Raw genomic sequence first — 18866 nt, forward strand, 5'->3', positions numbered from 1 at the left:
CGTCTGTGCCCGTGGTCTACACCTCTGCCATGCAGTGAGGCCAGGTGAGTCGGCAGGGCACAGCAGGGTGCCTGGATGCCATTCTCACAGCAGATGGCAGGGGATGACGAGGCACAGAGAGGGTGGCCCAGTCCAAACACGTAGCCCACTAGGCCCAAACTAAATGCGTTCAGAAGTCAGCTTCTCCTTAGCCAGATCCAAAAAAGTTCTCCTACCTTCTCCGACACTGCTCAAAACAGGAGGATAAGTGACCTAAGGGAAGTTGCCTTGAGAAGAGAGCACAGTCACGGCCGATGGTAATTCCCGTACCTGATTTTTTTTTCTAATTTCGCCAAAGCACCTGTCAACGCGAAGACATTGCTAGATCCTTAAGACCCGAATCAGGACCTAAATCGTAAGCCTCCTTTGCTTCAGGTAAAACTACCTTTGTCTGGAGCGAGCAGAGGGTACAGATGGGATGATGGGGATCATTAATAAATAATTTCCTCTTCTTCATGTTCATTTCATGGCCCAGTCCTGCCACTAGCTTCCCGACCCAAGTGCCCCTCTGCGACCAAGGCAAGATGCCAAACCGTTGACCTTTGCTGCCGCCTCGGCCTAAACTGTGTTTCTTCCTTGGGCATGTGGGACAAGAGCCAAAACCTGTTTTTCTCCCTGCCCCTGCTCCATCACCTGGCCTGAGAGGAGAGGAGCGTGGTATAGAGAGAGGAGGGCATATGCTCAGATTTACAAAAGAAATTTGTTGTCAGTCTGGGTCAAGGAGTCAAGCCTCCGCTCTCCACCCAGTGGAACTTGATCTGCACTGTGGGACCCACCAACCCCACTTCTGGGAGTCTCCTCTTTTTCTTGGGATGCAAGAGTCACTCAGAGATATTCTCAGTGAGTTAGAATGATTTAAAGAAGCTATCTTGAGCTGTCATGATTGACACATGAGGTTTTTCTGTAAAGATCTACATTCCATGTTTCTTCTAGAATGCATCTAAGTATAGATATCCCTGGTAGCTATGGCTCCATAAACAGAGTGAATTCTAATTTGAATCCTTGCCCTCCTTTCCTCTTTCAAGGAAAATCATCTGTATTATCAAGTTGGTGGTGATTCATGCTCAGCCAGTCACGTTAGATCTGTCAGTTACAGGAACTCATATATTAGGAGTGTTGAAAACGGAAGCTGGAAGACAGAGCTTGCTTCTCAGAGTACTCCAACTGAATTTATATCAGAAAAACATAAAATTCATCTGGGCCAGAACGGACTGAAAAACACCTGACTTGATGGGTAACAAATGCCTCACTGAAGCCTCAGGTCCTCTGTCAGTAGAAACGAGCAAGTGAGGACGGGACTGGACTGTCACACCCTGGCGTCAGCCTGTGGCTCTCCTGGGCCTTGAGAGCTGGTCCTCCCCCCAGTTCCCTGAGTGACTCCCCGAGGCCCGGCTGGGGCACTGCTCTCACACCATCCCCCGAACCCTGCGGCTTCCCCCAGGCTTCTGGTCTTTTATTTCTCAGACTCAAGCAAGTTGTCTTTTCTTATCACCAAGTTCTGATCACACAGTTCTCTTGCTCTTTCCTCTCCTCTCCCCAAGGCAGCTTCACTTCCTCCACCCCTGTTTCCATCACATCCTGAAAGGACCAGTTGAGAGATTACCCACATTCCAAGAAGTGAGGTTAACAGTCACGCAGTGTAGATGAAGTGATGAAATGTCACTCCCCGAGGAAGAACAGACACAAGGGTCCTTGACCTAGGCCTACGGTGAATTCCTTTGGCAAATGTGACCACATCCTGTTGCTTTTCCCTTAAAATTATCAAGATAAATATTCTTTCAGAGTCCCCAGTGCTGAAATAACACATCAGCAAATGGAGATCCAGTCAAGTTTGTCTTTACAACTCCACGCTCTTTCTTTTTTTTTTTTTCAACGTTTATTTATTTTTTGGGGGGGGACAGAGAGAGACAGAGCATGAACGGGGGAGGGGCAGAGAGAGAGGGAGACACAGAATCGGAAACAGGCTCCAGGCTCTGAGCCATCAGCCCAGAGCCTGACGCGGGGCTCGAACTCACGGACCGTGAGATCGTGACCTGGCTGAAGTCGGACGCTTAACCGACTGCGCCACCCAGGCGCCCCTACAACTCCACGCTCTTTCTATGAAGCCCACATGTGGCTTCTAGATCCAAAACCCCCCCACCCTCAGCCTCAGCTTTGTGCATCCCACTTAGGAACTCTAGACCTTTCTTCCACCAAATCTTAACACCTCCACTGCATCTTCCCTAAACCTTGATTCTCCTGGTTCTTGTCAGCGGGTACTGATCTCTTGCTTCTGCCTAATAACAGACTTTAATTCGATGGTGCCTTTCGTTCACTTTATTGCAGCCCACTTCTGGGGTCCTTAAAATCCAAAGCATGACTCTGGCCAGTAGGTAGATACTCTGAGACTGGTTTTGGCAATGGAGGAGGTGTGAGCAAGTGTTGGGTGAGCTGAGCTGTATTGAGTAGTAGGTCTTAATAGTATCTTTCAAGTCAGACTTTGGCCACCCCACCCTTCTGCTGCAGTTGGAAAGAGAACATCTAGAACAAGAAGCAGATGAGGTCTAGACAACACCTCAGGAAGGCAACGAGGCCCTCCCTCTAACTTTTCGAATACGTGGAAGAGAAAGCACACCAAGGTGTACTAAGAACCTAGCACACAAATGCAAGGTATTAATAGGGGAAAGTCTTCGTGGGAGGAAGGGGGATATGGAAACTCCCTATACTATACTCCCTATACTATATGTAAAACTCTTCGAAAGGGGTGCCTGGGTAGCTCAGTCGGTTAAGCTTCTGACTTCGGCTCAGGTGATGATCTCATGGTTTGTGAGTTCAAGCCTCGCGTCGGGCTCTGTGCTGACAGCTCAGAGCCTGGAACCTGCTTTGGTTTCTGTGTATCCTTTCTCTGTCTCTTGCCTGCTCATGCTCTGTCTCTCTCACTCTCAAAAATAAACATTAAAAAATTAAAAAAAAAAAAGAACTCATAAAACTGTTGTAAAAAGTAAAGTCTGTCAACTTAAAAAAAAAAGTAGAGCATAGGGATGCCTGGGTGGCTCAGTCGGTTAAAGCATCTGACTTCAGCTCAGGTCATGATCTCACGGTTGTGAGCTCGAGTCCCACATCCTTTGCCATCAGCAGAGCATACCTCTGACCCTCTGCCTCCCTCTCTCTCTGCCCGTACTCCCCTCGTGCTCTCCATCTTTCTCTCTCCCTCTCCCTCTCTCAAATTTAAATAAACATTAAAAAACTTACAGATCCGGGTATGTAGATGGTGTTTGAGGGAAATAAGGGTAACATGCAGTGTGTTGATGGTTGCTGGTCTGAGATGCCAGAAGCTAATTGGCAGTTAATTCAGAGAAAGTTAAGTAGAGGTGGCCAGGTACGGAGCAGTGTTTTCTGGGAATTTCCAGAATCGGTGGTGCTGGGAGCTGTGAGTTTCATTGTACACTTTGGATTTGGAAATCAAACCATGCGAGGGAGTCAGCGACTCAAATGGCGTGTGACCCCCCTCAGTTCTGTCTATGTGGTCTACCCTCCCTCAAAAGAGAAGTAGATTAAACCCACAAAATGCAGGTCGTGGTGCAGAATATTTCTTAACTTTTCTCCTGAGTCAGTTACAATATAAATAAAATCTGCCTTGGAGGGCTGCCTGGGAGGCTTTTCCTCCTCCTGTTCCCACTCACTGTGAGCTTGAGTCTTTTCTTTTTATCCTGCCAGCCTGCTGCCGCTGCCGGTCTTCTCCTCTGACTCCCCATGCAGAGGTCTGCCGCTGCAGGTGCACCTCCTCCCGGCTGCCCACTGTGCGTCTGGACACTGCAGAGCGGGGGCCTTTCAGCCTGGCGATGCTTTCAGCAGAGCCTCTGTCTCTTTACATTGTCTTAGCACAGACACCTTCTTCCCCAGGGAGGGAGCAGGGGAGGAGACATGACGATGAAAGGAAGCCCTGTCTTGCCACCCTAGAGCTATTCTTACTGTTATTGTTATTGTTATTGTCATTGTTATTGCTGGCATCTAGAACGGCCTGCTTCTTGACTGCTTTTCTGTTGCTTCTCCAGGCACTGGGTATCACAACAATGAACACATTTCTCCTAGGAAGTAACTAGACGAGCCTCTAGCCAGGACACCAGCTGATCTCTACCACACACACACACACACACACACACACACACACGGCATCTCCTTCACTCAGTGGGGCAGGGACAGCTTATGCTGCAGGAGGAGAAGGAAGCACCAGCCAGGCATAGCTGTTTTTACAGGAGACAGAGAAATGCGGAGTTTGACACCCATCGTCTCCGATGACTTCTATTTTGATGACAAATGGGTGGGGAGGAAGGCGGCTCTGACGGGTCTCCGCTGGGAAGAGCCTGGCTGAACGGCCTCCGCTGGAGTTACTAGGAACATGGACGGAACTGACTCAGCAGCTCTGACTGCCGCTGCATCTCTGAGGCCACCTCCTCCTGCTCCTGCCTTTCTGCTCCTTTCCGAGGCTGAAGGTTAGCCCTTCTGACTCAGGGGAGGACTGGCCAGGAGACTGAGGCCAGCCTGCCCTTCCAGCGTCCCATTTAGACACACCAACCTTGCACGTCAAAGGGGGATGAGCAGCTTCACTTTCTGCCCTGAAGGCCGACATAAACAGACATCATAAGGCCAGCCCTTAGGAAAAGGGGGAAGGAAGGTGGTGCAGAATCAGAGCCCTTTCATCTGGTTCCTCCATATTAGCATTTCAGATACAGACAGCTGGATGCTTTTGTTCATAAAAGGTCACGAGAAGAGCACATTGACTCCAATAAGCATTCTTAAACAGTCTCGTGGGTCAGGCCATTCCAGAAGGGCCGGCCTTTGCAAAGCCACACCGCACAATGACCAGAAACGCAGGAGGGGCAAAGAGTTTGCACAGCTCGAAATGCTTTGTCTAGTTACCCAGAGTCCACTGTGCTCCGCCAGAGTGGGTCCTGAGCTGTGGTCTTGCTTCTGTCACATACCTGGCAAGTGACTCCCCTCTCTGGGGCCTCAGTTTCTTCATTATGCAGAGGGAGAGGCTGGACTGCACGAGAATAAACACCTCCAGCCCTGGCTTCATTTTGGTATTCCCTGGCAAGCTTTTTATTTTTAACTCAGTGAATGCAGATTTCCGGGCCCGGTGCCAGGCTTGCTAAGTCAGGGTCTCTAGGGCTGTGACCTGGGTCCTTGCCTATATTTAGTGAACTTCCCTAGAGATGCTGGGTACTCATCAAAACCCCCTTTGGGAGCCACTTAACTAAATGACCTTTATAAAGGGCCCTTTCTCATAGAATTATTTTTGAAATACTTAATTGTAGGGGAACCTGGGTGGCTCATTTGGTTAAGCATCCTACTTCAGCTCGGGTCATGATCTGACAGCTCCTGAGTTCAAGCCCTGCTTCGGGCTCTGTGCTAACAGCTCAGAGCCTGGAGCCTGCTTCGGATTCTGTGTCTCCCTCTCTCTCTGCCCCCCTCTTCCTCATGCTCTCTCTCCCTCTCTTTCTCTCTGTCTCTCTCAAAAATAATAAACATTTAAAAAATTAAAAAGTTACTTAATTGTATTCTAACAAAATACAGACATTTTTTAGAAAAATCAGAAAAGTAGAGAGAAGAGACATTTTCAGGGATAATGACTCGACCAGCCACAGAGATCTCTATGCTATCATTTGTCGTCACACATAGATTTCTAGGATTTTTGCTTCTGTTTGCACGACGACCACACCATACATACGCGTGTGTATCTCGCTCCTTCACCTAACAGTATCTTCTAACCACTTGCCCGTGTTCTATATGACATTTTCACAAGTAAATGACACAGTGTGAGGGCACGGTTCCTAGTTTACGTGCCACCCACTTTCATCCGGCACAACTCTTAGCTACGTGAAATGAACCACCCGCTTTGTTGCAGGGGGAGGTGAGAACAAAGGGTGTGCTGTCTGCCCTCCCCTTCCCTGGCCTGCGCGGAACCTCGACAACTCACGTGCTGCCCACGAGCTGCCCTACTTCGGCGTTTGTGCCAGTTGAGGACCGGCTCACTGTGGCAGGCGCTGGTGGGTGGAAGGATTGCCTCCGCTCTGTTGCCCTCTGGCTCCTCTCCTGAGAAACATGAATCATTCCTACTGATGGAGCAGATTAATGGCGAAATTGACGGCTCTGACCTAGCCAACATCTGATCTTTCCCAGTCAGTTTTCATTTGCTGTGGCTTGTTTGGCCATTTTAAGGGCTGCAGCGAGAGTTGATATTAATTGGTGAAATCTCAGGTCTGGGAAGCTTGCTCGGACTAAGTAACAGGCAGAAAGCTCAGGACTAGGCTTTGGGCAGAGAGGATACTTAGGGTCTGGTGGGTCAGGGCATTACTGCTGATTCTTCCCATAGATGGCACAAGCCAGAGACTTCGGCGAAACCACACTTTTTTCAGGGAGGAATCTGAGACTTGCCTCAGAGCAGAGGACTCGTCTAGCATCTTGCAGTGACTGTGGCAGAGCCTGTTGGCTAGGACTGGCTGCCTGCCCGGTTTTAGACTGAAATGCTGATACAGGGTGTCTGTGAGTGCCCTTCTTCAGGATATTCTAGGGACTCAGGGTGGCCTGTCACTCCTCCTATTCCCCAGCCTGTGGCTTTGCTCCAAGGCCACAGCATTCCAAATGTCATTTCCCTTCTGTTTCCTCCCTCCCTCCCTCTCTTCCCTCTTCCCATCCTTCCCTTCTCCCCTCCTTCCTTCCCTCCCTTCCTTTCTCCCTTCCCTTCCCCCTTCCTTCCTTCCTTCCCTTCCTCCTTCCTTCCTTCCCTTTCCTCTTCCTTCCTCCCTTCCCCTTCCCTCCCTCCCTCCCTGCCTCCCACAAAGTTTTCTGAATGTTAAGCAAATGTCACGTACACTGCTAGAGATTCACAGGGTTCACCTACTGGTTGCAGTGACCGGCCAGCCCACAAGCTGTTTCACCACCAATGTGGTCGATATGTGATGGCTGAGGGAACGCAGGGGTGAACACCAGTTGCAGACGTGCAGAGGAGGGGGGCTTCCTAGAATAGGTGGCCTCTAAATCAAGTCCTGAGGACCAAGTAGGATTGAGCCAGGTGAAGCATGAGGAGGAGAAGGAGAGCCTTCCCTCTTGGCGGAAGGAACAGCTTGTGCAAAGGGCCACAGGTGACAAAGCGCATGGCATGCCTGAGGGACTGTAAGCCCCTCTGCATTTAGGGCCCAAAGAGTACACTGAGGGTGTGTGTGGGTGTGGGAGTGAGGGTCACAGCAAGACGAGAAGTAGCCAAAATGGAAAGGCTACAGGTTCTAAACGGCCTTAACCAAACCAAGCAATTAACTTTATCCTGAGAGGGGTGGAGAGGGGCACTGTCGGGGCGCACCCTGGATGTCTTTGTGGCCACATAGAAGAGCGTGGGATGGCAGACAGAAATAAAGTGAGAAACGGTGGCCCGAGCCACGGCTGGGCTGTGGGGAAGGCAAGACGTCACGAAAGATCTCTGGTGGTGCACTTCGTGCCACAGGGCTGCAGGGTTCCAAGCGGGTGCCACTCACTGCGTCCAGATGGTGCCCAGAGTCCCCAGAGCAGACAGTGGAGCCTCACGGCTCAAGTTGCTAAGCCTTAGCCCTTTGCAGCCATGCCACCAGAGCCTCTGGTTCCCAGGAAAAACAAGCTGACCTCGTCATTACAGATGCCTTAGGGCTCTGGTCTGGGCAGAATCTGCCGCCCGTCAGCTCGGCCTCCGAGGTGCTGGTCCCAGACTACGGCCTGGATGAAACATGCACACCTTTGATGAGGGTTAATTGAATTTTTTTATCTCTAAATTCATTATTAAAGACAAAAAAGGGGAGGGGGAGAGCACTGGTGTTTTATTCTTCCTTGTTATCTAAATAAAACAGAAGTTGGTAAAATCCACTTTTTAGAGGATGTGCCCAATTTTCTTTCACCTAAGAATCCACTGGTGCAGAATGGTTTCGGTACCAAGTCAGACTTGAACATTGTCTTTTACTGTTAGTTATTTGCATTCCTCTGACCCAGAGGCGCCATCTTGCCCCATAGGTATGAGTGAAGAACAGGGACTCTTTGGAAAACGCACATGGTCAGTTGACATCTCAGGTGAGGGCTGGAGCCATGGAACCTGTCCTGGGGTGGGGGTGGTGCTCCCCAGACCACTGAAGGAGCTCTGTCAGCAGTAGCGTCTGCTCTAGCAGAGAGAACACTGGCTCACTGTGTTTGGAGAAGCTGAACGCTGAAAGGGAAGGAAGTCTACTCTGGTTGAGTAATCCTGAAGGCCCCATACAGTGTGGACGTAACCAGGAGAAGCCTATCATATTTAGCCGTTCTCATTGGCAGATGTCTCTGTCCTTCTTGTACCTAATTAGGCAGGCACCCAGGTGGGCATCGAAGAGATAAACCACAGGACTGTTAAGTTTTGTGGGGAAGAATCAGATAATGTCTGGAGGAGAACTTGCCCAGGTGGGACACCACTTTGAAGGTCCCCAGGCAGCAGGGCTGGGAATCAGCACAGGCATAAGACACCAGCAGCAAGGACTATCTGAGAAGGACAGCCAAAGAGGACAAACTTGGCCTCATCGTGTGTCAGCTGTATCCTGAGAGCCAACAGCGTCCTTGTCTCCAGACTTAGAGATTCTAGTATATTAAAACCCAGTGCCATGGGCTTTCTTTGTCAGAGCATCTAATTTATGAAAACTCAAGCACCATGGACAAGTGTTTTTGTTTTATCAAGATAAATAATGGTTTAAGCCTTTCTCTAAAAGTAATCTAATTGAAGAGCTTGGATTTCAGTCTTTATGAAATTATCACAGCTTGGGTCACAGGCTGATCCTGGGTGATCTCAGCTATTACCACCTTCCAAAAATCACATCACTAGACATTATCAGTCTTTTTTTTTTTAATCTGCCTTAATTACTGAGGATGTCATTGAGTCATTTGGTAGGTATCCAGTCCAGCTGGTCTCTATTGTTTGGATACCCCGGGAACAGTGATAAAGTAGCAGCCCAGAGACAGCAGGAGGAAAAGAGACCTCTGTCTCCTGAATGGTTCTTTCACATTTGTTCTGTAATCTTCACCCCCAAGTCTGGGAGGCAGGTTTATTTTTCCCTGTTTTCCATCTAAGGAAAGTGACCTTGTAAAGAGGGTCATGTATCCTGAGGAGGTGGGTGAGCAGAATTCTAAGGTGACTCCCAGTGACCCTTGTTCTTGTGTAAGTCCTTCCCTTTGAGTGTGGGTAGAACCAATGAAGGTAATGAGTAATTAGGGTGTGTAACATGGCGAGAGAATTGTCCCTGTGGCATTAAGGTGATAATCATCTGACTTTGAACTAATTGAAAGGGAAACTATCCAGGTGGACCCGACTAATCACGTGACCCTTTTTTTTTTTAATTTTTTTTTTCAACGTTTATTTATTTTTGGGACAGAGAGAGACAGAGCATGAACGGGGGAGGGGCAGAGAGAGAGGGAGACACAGAATCAGAAACAGGCTCCGAGCCATCAGCCCAGAGCCTGACGCGGGGCTCGAACTCACGGAGTGCGAGATCGTGACCTGGCTGAAGTCAGACGCTTAACCGACTGCGCCACCCAGGCGCCACGTGACCCTTTAAAGCTGCACGGAGAGATCAGGGACGAAGGACATAAGGGATTTGATGAACAAGGCCAAATGGACATGAGGGAGACTCTCCCTTGCTGGTTTTCAAGGTGGAGAATGCCATCGGGTAGCATTCCCAGCCGGCAGTCAGCAACAGAATGGGACCACCATTCTACAACCTCAGGGAACCGAAGTCTGCCAACAGTCACAGGTGTTTGAAAGCCCTGAGCCCCAGAAAGGAACTCAACCCAGCTGACACCTTCAAGGCAGTCCTGTGAAACTCTGAGCATAGAACCCAGCTCACATGTGCCGGAGTTTCCAGGAACTGACAAGCAGGTGCTGTTTTAAAGTGCTTCCTTTATGTTAACTGGCTACGCGGTGGTAGATAACAAATACAGAAGATGAAGCACCAGAATTTAAACTGGAGGCTGCCTGGACTCAGGGCCATGCTTCCCCCACTGCAGGAGCTGCCTGTGCTGGGGAAGAGAAAGTGAGGAGGGCTTACCGGACAACTACATTCTATGAGTATTAGAGAGTCTTTATGTACTAAGCAGTGGGTTTACAAGATGATTCGGACCCAACAGCATCCCGTGGGGACTCAGTGTCTGGTGGGAAAGACCATCAAGAGGCAGGTGGAAACCACGCAAGAGCCTGTGGCAGAGATGCGGTTGGTATGCTGCTACGGTAGAGAAGCCTCCAAAGGGAAGGAGGCTGAGCTTGGACGTGAAGACTGAGTAGGAGGCCACAGCAGACCAAGTGGGAAGCGCATAGGTGAGAGGTGTCAAAATCCAACTGCACACCGAGTAAGACAAAGCAGAAAGAATGGTTTACTGCAAGGGTTTCGACCTGCAAACCAGGAAACTCAAGGCTACAGGAACCAGGAGTTCCTTGTTGCTTACAGACTGAGGGATTTCACGAGGTGAGTGTGGAAGTGTGTGGTTCTTTCAGCTGATTGGTTACCTAGTTGTCTTCTTCCTTGTTTGGGTCAGGGCAGCTGAGTCAGGAGGACGAGGAAGTCCAGGGACGGCGTGAGCAGGCTTGATGTTTGGGGACTGGCCCGCATCTTCTGCTGACCTCTACGGAGAGTTGTAAAATTCTGCAACTTGGGTAAGGTTGTTTTCATCTTTTTTAATGCATCGGCATTGGCCGAGTCTGATTTGTCCCTGACATGCGTGACCCATTTTAGTTTGGTCCTACAAAGGGCAACAACGTGGACAAAAGTAGAGACAGAACACACACAGTATATTCAAGTTCTAATAAGCATACTGGGGGGCGATGTGGACTCTCAGTTACAATAGAGCGTAGGTGGGAGATGGGGTGCAAATGTGGATTAGACCGGGCAGAGGGGGCTTTCGTGCTGTGACGCAACAGTCAGACCATTTCTCTTGGTGCCAATAAGGATAATTTCTCTGATCTACTGGCCCTGCCAGCCCAGAGATCTCAGAAGAATCAAAAGGCTGCTTCACTAGACAGCATTCCAGGCTGCCTTAATATGCATGGTGACCTCAAATGGCTGCCATGCCTTTGGTCAATTCTTTTCACTTCATTTAATCAAGGATTCATTCCATAGACATCTCCTGGGCAGCATAAAGTAGCATCCTAGAGATAGCAGGAGGAAAAGAGACCTGTGTCCATTCATTCCATAGACATCTCCTGGGCAGCAGCTCTTTCTGGGCGGTGTGTTAGACCCAGGAGCACAGCCAGGAACCACAGGAGACCAGTTCCCTCAGGTAGTTGACTGGGTTTGGAGGCTGTATTGACCCTTCCTGGGGTGGGGGGACTGGGGGAGAAGTGACAAGGATTGAAAAACCATCTCCAGAGGGAGGAAAAGGGAGTTTGGCTCCTGGGAAATGAGGAAGATGCCATAGAACATCGAAGACTTCCCTTTTCCAAAACTTTCTGGAAAACCTATGCTCAGAGAACGTGTTGCTTCTGGTGAATAACTGTCAGGCTTAAACTAGAAAATTTATGCAGGTGACCAGAAGCTTTTGAGAGCTGGTGACTGTGCCAAGCTTAATTGGATACTCTGGGCTGAATTACCATGAATTCTTTGCCTTAATTGCATAATGGCCTCTTTTCTTCATTAAAATTTGGCATAATGACATCATGGGCAACAAAACATGTCAAGAGGCATTTTGGAAAGGTTGTGTATTTTCCTACAGCAGACATCTCTCTCCTAGTTTCAAGGTTAGAGGTTTTCAGTCTATTGTGAAAAGGAGTAGGAGTGGTGGAATCGTTCTGTACAATGACTGCTTTCACGAGTATATCAGCCTGCTCAGGCCCCCGTAACAAAATGCCATAGTCGGGGAAGCTTAAACAGCAGGAATTTATGTCTCCCGGTTCTGGAAGCTGGAAGTCCAAGTTCTGATGAGAGCCCTCTCTTGGCTTATAGACAGCCGCCTTCTCACTATGTGCTCACAAGGCAGGGGGGAGAGAGGAGGGACAGAGAGAGAAAGCAAGAGACAGAAGCAGGAGAGGATCAGCGGGCACACTGCAAGGGAGCAAGTGAGTTCTGGTGTCTCTTACTCTCTTACAAGGACACTAATCCTAGCCTATTGGGGCCCCATCCTGTGAACTTATTTAACCCTAATTATGTCCTTGTAGGCTCTGTCTCCAAATACAGTCACAGTAGTGGTCAGGGCTTCAACATAAGAATTTTGGTGGACACCATTCAGTCCATAGCAATGGGTGTATATAGATCTGTCAGAACTCATCATTTTGTGTACTGTCAGTGAATGCAATTTATGTACATAAACTATACTTCCATGAAGTTGTTTTTTTTATTTTTTTTTAAATTTTTTTTAACATTTATTTTTGAGACAGAGAGAGACAGAGCATGAACAGCGGAGGGGCAGAGAGAAAGGGAGACACAGAATCTGAAACAGGCTCCAGGCTCTGAGCTGTCAGCACAGAGCCCGACGCGGGACTCGAACTCACGGACCGTGAGATCATGACCTGAGCCGAAGTCGGACGCTTAACCGACCAAGCCACCCAGGCGCCCCTCATGAAGTTGTTTTTAAAAAAATAGAATAGATGAGAGACAACCAGAGGTTGACCCTGTAGATTTAATATAGACTTTACAAAAAGGAAGGAAGGAAGGAAGGAAGGAAGGAAGGAAGGAAGGAAGGAAAGAAGGAAGGAAAGAAGGAAGGAAAAGGGAAGGGGAGGAGGGAAGGAAGGAAGGGAGGAAGGAAGGAAGGAAGAGAGGAAGGAGGGAAGGAAAGAAAAGTAAGAGGTTAGTCCTTACCCTAGAGTTGAATAATGAAGTCACTTGTTGTTCAGGTTAGCAGTGGGAGCAGGAACCTCCACCCTTCCACAAATCCAACACTCCCTTGAGCTTACCCCTGTGTCTGTGACATGGCCCAGAGAATAGGACTGAATGCCACCTCTATGCCTGCTGAGCCCAAGCTGGTTGCTCTTCTTCCCCAGTCTGCTTTGGGCAATGGTAACCACCTGTACTCTTTGGTTGTAAGGGCTCTCACAACCCAAACAAAAGACTGACCCTCCCCTGCTTTTGAGAAATAAGTCCATGATACTACATCCCCTTGAGCATAAGCTATTTCCAAAGGACCCTGGGAGAGCTGTACAGTGAATGAAGGGTCTCAGGTGTCCACTTAGTCAACAGTCTGCCTCCCATTACCCCAGCATGCCCACCAAGGCTGATCCCTTCCCAAGGAGCTTCATGGTTCAGCATTTCCTATGCCATTCTGGACCCCATCATGACATGGGCTCTCTGTCTTAGGCTCAGCAGACTCAGTGTTAATAATGTAATGGTAGACAGTAATGGCTTGCATGACCTAGGGTTGCTTCTGATATTAACACAAGCATTCTAGAGATAGTGTCTGAGTCCCAAGGAATCTTGATGCTTTTTTTTTTAATGTTTATTTATTTTTGAGCCAGAGAGAGACACAGCATGAGCAGGGAAGGGGCAGAGAGAGAGGGAGACACAGAATCGGAAGCAGGCTCCAGGCTCTGAGCTGTCAGCACAGAGCCCGATGCGGGGCTCGAACTCACGAGCCATGAGATCATGACCTGAGCTGAAGTCGGATGCTTAACCGACTGAGCCACCCAGGCGCCCTTTGATGCTTTTTATATAACCCCCTCTGAACTCTAGCCTGTGTGCCTTACCATGCCAGGGGAATTTTCCTAAAACCCAGAATAGGTCACATCACTTGGTTGATTCTAGTCCTCTGTTACCCATACCCTTATTCATTCAGAAATTATACACCAAATTTCTACTGTTTTGGGCATTGGACATACAGGAATGAATGAGACGTAGTTCCTAGCCTCTAGAAAACCACTGTTTAGCAGAAGCAGGTAGAATTTCAGGTAGATAAATGTCACAAAGGGCTCTAAGTGTTTTGATGATAGTGATTATGGGATTTGGCAGAGTCCCAAAGGAAGGAGATGTCACTTTTCCTGGGAAAGAAGAGAATGTCAAGGAAAGGGACCCTGAGCAAGGTTTTGAAATGAGAGAGTCAAGTCATTTCCAGGAGAAGAAGCAACCTTGAGCAAAGACATGAAGCAGTGTAGACATGCTCGCCCCATTCTACTTACAAGGAAGCTCAGTCTTAGAGTTAAAGCTTGCCCATGACCATACTGCTCATATTGCTGGTAAGAGCTTTTATGAGGTTATTCTAGAAGCTGGGAATACAGCAGGAAATGTGTAAGTGCAGGGGTCTCTCCACTACTGAACACTGCAACTGATCTTTTCAAATTAACAACTCTATCAAGCATTCCTACTATGTAGGGGAAAAGAACTGAGTTATATAATGCCCTCAAAATGTATTTGTTACTTGGAAAGGAGGCTGTACATAGACACAAATCGTTATGTCAGCCTTTCAATTTTGTAATGCTGGCTGGAAAAAGAAAGAGATCATTATTCTTTTATTTGTTTTGTCTTCCTGATGACAAAGTGCAAGCATTATAACAAAACCAGTCTTGCTGACTTAGCACTTGACCAAAATTTTGATTTATAGGTTCTTGTGAACAACATAAAATGAGCTCTGTCCCGAAGGCGTTTGGGGGCTGTTCTATTTGTACTCAGACTTAGGCCATATTACATGAGTTGTCATTCTGAGAAAGGTCAGTCTTTGCAGTTAAGCTATTGGGTCTGCCATGTAGATTCTGTTGTCCTGTTTCCTGAAGGGGGACCCCTGAAACCATAAATGAGAATCAATACTCAATCTACTTTTATGCCAGGAAGCTTTTCACATAGATGCCTGAACATCTATCTCTGGCTATCGGAGGAAAAAGCAATCATTAGATCCAGGTAGATAATGTCACCATCCCCCACATGACACTCATGTGTTAAGCAAAGGGGAATCTCAAGTCCTTACATTTCCCTAGGCCCTCCTGGGCTGGGCCAGTGGTATCCAGGATTGGTGGTGTCCTGGACCATAGGACCAAGAACTTGAGCATCTCTTCCCTTGGATGGGAGAGAGGACAGGAGCCCGGGAACAAATTTTGCTCACTGACGTCCACCCAGAGATCCCATTCCCAGCCCACTCCCCCAGGTAACCAACAAGACCTCTGGAAACTTTACCTGGCCCTATGAGGGAAATTTTTATGTCCCCAATTCCAAAAATACCTGCATATAAAATGTAGGGACTCAAGAGTAGGTTCTATTAGATTTTTTCAGTGCCAGGGGATTCAGGAATGCTACATACTCATAATACATCACTCTCCATATAAATCCCCTTGAGAAATCATGTACAGGACAAAGATAAAAGACTTACCGTAGTGTAGCTTGGCCTTTGACTCTAAAGTCCAGTACAAAGAATGCCAATAAACCAGACTGGGCCACGGGTAGCACTCTTTTCTCCCACACTGCTTGAGCCCATGCCAACCCTGGGCCGGGGCGGATGTCACTGCTCAATCACAGTACTCTACTGTTGATCTCAGATCTAGCCTCTGACTTTGAGGATAAAGTTTAGAGAAGCAACTCCTAATTGATAAAATTAATACAAAGATTAAGCCTATTTGCCATTTTTGGCCCAGAGAATGGGTGACCCTCACTTTATACTGTCCTTGTCTTGCTGCTCTCGGCTGGACTGTGTCCCCATAGATTTCACACTATGGACAAAGATAGCATATACTTGGATTTGGATCACCGAAGCTCTGCCATGTATCTCCTCTCCTTCCTTCCTCTTTCCTTAACTCCCACCAACCAAGCGATGAGAGAGCATTGCATTCTCTTGGTCTTCCATTTGCATTTTTCCTCACTCTGATTTGAATTCTGCCTTTCTGCTTGGGTTATCTTTTGTTTATCCTCTCCCTGACCAGCTCATATTTGCTAATGGTTTTCATAGAAATCAAGTCTTGGAAAGGTTAAACAGAGAGTAATTTAAACCTTCTCTCCCGTTGTTAATAACCCAGATGTACTACTGGATCTCTGACTCTGGTGTCTCTTAATTGATAACTGAAAATGCTGTCACCCACTGTTGCAGGGATATGTTATGTCCCAATATCTCATGATGTCTCTGAGGCTCTTATTAAATAACATTCCTCTCAGTGAAGCCTCAAACCTCCTTTCCCCCTTCAGAAAATTTCCCTTTCCTGCTTGACTGTATCTCCCCTTGGATTCCCAGGTTGGGTCTTGAATCCCCATTAATTGCCCTTGAAGGAAGTCAAGGGAGGATACCAGTGAATGGGCTCTCAGAAATCGACTAATAATTTCTGCTTCCTTTAGAGGATGGAATTCAAATCAATGTTTCTCTCAAACTCCGTTGATTGCCCTCTGAGGGGGTATTAATCTGGTCAGATTTCAGGGACCCGTTTTCCAGCAGGTGACAAGCCTCAAGGGCATACACAAGCCCTAGTGGACAGGCAGATTCTCTCTTTGATTCCCTCCACCGTGTAGTTGGTGGATGTCTTTATTATACAATAATAATAAGATTCAAGACTTGGGTGCTAGGGGAGTAGACAGTGGGGGAGAGTCAGACTGCTCTGTGTCATCTTTTGTCTAAAACTACTTAGGCTCAACTAAGTCATTGCAAATGTTCTGGGACAATAGATATCCTGAATATCCCTTATCGGGACTCTTAAATTAAGTCTTCACAAGTCTCTAATCCTCCAGCCTGGCCTTCTTCTGACCCATGCTGTATGCTGAAACCATAGTGATTTTAAGAAATGTACGTCTGCTCGTATTTCTGCTCTTGGATAGGGAAACAAATCCCAAGCTCTGGGAGAGAGGGCCCAGAGAAGTGATCTTGCTTTGGGAAGAATAACCCCTAGGTACCCACAAACCATGACTTATTGGAGAATTCACATTCTGATAAAGAGCCACATGGGGGCACCTGGGGGGCTCAGTCGGTTGAGTGTCTGACTTCGGCTAGGGTCATGGTCTCACGGTTTATGAGTTCAAGCCCTGCGTCGGGCTCTGTGCTGACAGCTCAGAGCCTGGAGCCTGCTTTAGATTCTGTGTCTCCCTCTCTCTGTTCCTCCCATGCTCATGCTCTCTCAATAATAAAACATTTAAAAAAATTTTTTTTAAAGCCACATATACTTCAACATCCCCAGTAGGGAGGTGGTGGGGAAGGGAGGCTACGATGGTGAGAAGAAAAATAAAAGGAACTAGTGAACAGTTTTTTAAAGTAAAGATTTAAGGGTTTGGCACAATAGATCAATGCTGTTGAGACGCCACGTTCTGAATCATTTAGTAAGTGCATATGTGGTTTCCTCCTAAGCGGAGAATTCCGGGTCCGATTTTGGACAGCATCACGGCACTCTGTGCACCAGCAGGGAAGACTGGTTTGTTCTCAGCTCTGGGTGAGGCCAAAAGCACAACCTGGAGGGTACAGGCTGCCCCACGTCCCCTTCCAGGACTCTGGGCATGATGAGGAAGCAACTTGGAAGTCCCCAGGTGGGAAGAAGCTTCCACTCTTTAGCAGTCCAGTTAGAGGCAGTCACAGCCACCGTCAGCACTGAGGCGGAAAAGCCCTGTGCCAGGGATAGAGGGCAGGTGCGGGGGAGTAGGGTGGGACTGAATGTCAGGCTCAGGAGTATGAAATGAGGCCAAGCCGGGGCACGGAGGAGGGAGGGGTCTGGAGTCCGAGGCTAGGTCAGCTCCACAAGAGACGTCTAATCTGAGCAGCGTGAGAAAATTGGAATTTGGGGTCAGATTCAAGGGCACACAGAGCTCGTTGGGCAGTCAGGGCCAGCTTTCAGGACAGATCCTTGGCCAGCTAGGAGAAAAATCACTTCTAGGGGATAAGAGGCCAGAGGCCAAAGCCATCTTCAGTCTCTGTCTCTTCTTCTGAGAATTTCTCCCTCCTCTGGGTTTAAAGCCACAGACATTGAAAGCCAGTGTCTGCTGCAGGTGGAGATGCCGGCCCCATAACGCGATCAAGAACATCACCATTGTGTGAGGACCCTGGGAGGGGTCTACCTGTCCGTGGGGACATGCATTCATTACCTGGTTGTGCAGGGGTAAACTGAGCACCACAGCCCTTCTTTAGGTCAAAGGTACCTGCATTAGCAAGGACCTTTTATTTCACAAACATTTTAAGTTTTCTGTCATGAATTTTGAAGCTAAATTTGAAAACCACAGAGGGGCGCCTGGGTGGCTCAGCCGGTTGAGCGTCCGACTGCAGCTCAGGTCATGATCTCGAGGTCTGAGTTCGAGCCCCGCGTCAGGCTCTGTGCTGACAGCTCAGAGCCTGGAGCCTGCTTTGGATTCCATGTCTCCCTCTCTCTCTGCCCCTCCCGTGCTCATGCTCTGTCTCTCTCTGTCTCAGAAACAAATAAACATTAAAAAAAATTAAAAAAAAAAAAAAGAAAACCGCAAACATGACCAATATCTAGGTAGCTTTGTAGGTGAAAAGAAGGGGCCATGTCCAGCCCCTTCTACAGGAATTTACTGAGCTCCTCTCTGCCAGCACCACCTTCCCCTACACAGCATACACTCTGAGACAGGCTTCCCAAACATTCTAGCATTCTCCTGCCAGTCTCCCCCTGTCCAAATACCTGTAGGGCTGACTGACCTTTTTTTTTCTTCACTCATTTTGAAGTTAAGGGAAAAAAAAGCCATAAAATGGGATTTTCAAGGGTCCAAACAGCCAGCAGAAAGGCAGGATACCATCTTCAGGACAAGGAATGCCAGATAATAATAGTGTTTACGTTATGATTTTCCCCTCTCTCCATGATGTCTCTTTGCTCCTAGAGAAATTTCATACAATTCTCCCATTTTACATGATATGTGATGCACCAGGAAAGAGAGGTGGGCAGTCTAGCTTCCTACTGAGTGATCTGCCTCATCCTCTTC

At 48.0% G+C, this 18866-nt stretch overlaps 1 long non-coding RNA gene across 2 annotated transcripts in view; it reads left to right on the plus strand.

Annotated features, from left to right (window-relative positions):
• Nucleotides 1-18866, plus strand: part of LOC124515941 (uncharacterized) — a 252499-nt gene that overhangs the window by 20491 nt on the left and 213142 nt on the right. For both annotated transcript variants that reach the window (XR_006962935.1, XR_006962941.1), the window contains exon 5: nt 10591-10708. This is a non-coding gene — a long non-coding RNA (uncharacterized LOC124515941). The remainder of the gene's footprint in view (nt 1-10590; nt 10709-18866) is intronic.

This window comes from Lynx rufus, unplaced genomic scaffold, assembly GCF_022079265.1.
Source record: "Lynx rufus isolate CCGP_SWC_20201006 ecotype Redwood Valley unplaced genomic scaffold, mLynRuf1.p SCAF_1, whole genome shotgun sequence".
NCBI lineage: Eukaryota > Metazoa > Chordata > Mammalia > Carnivora > Felidae > Lynx > Lynx rufus.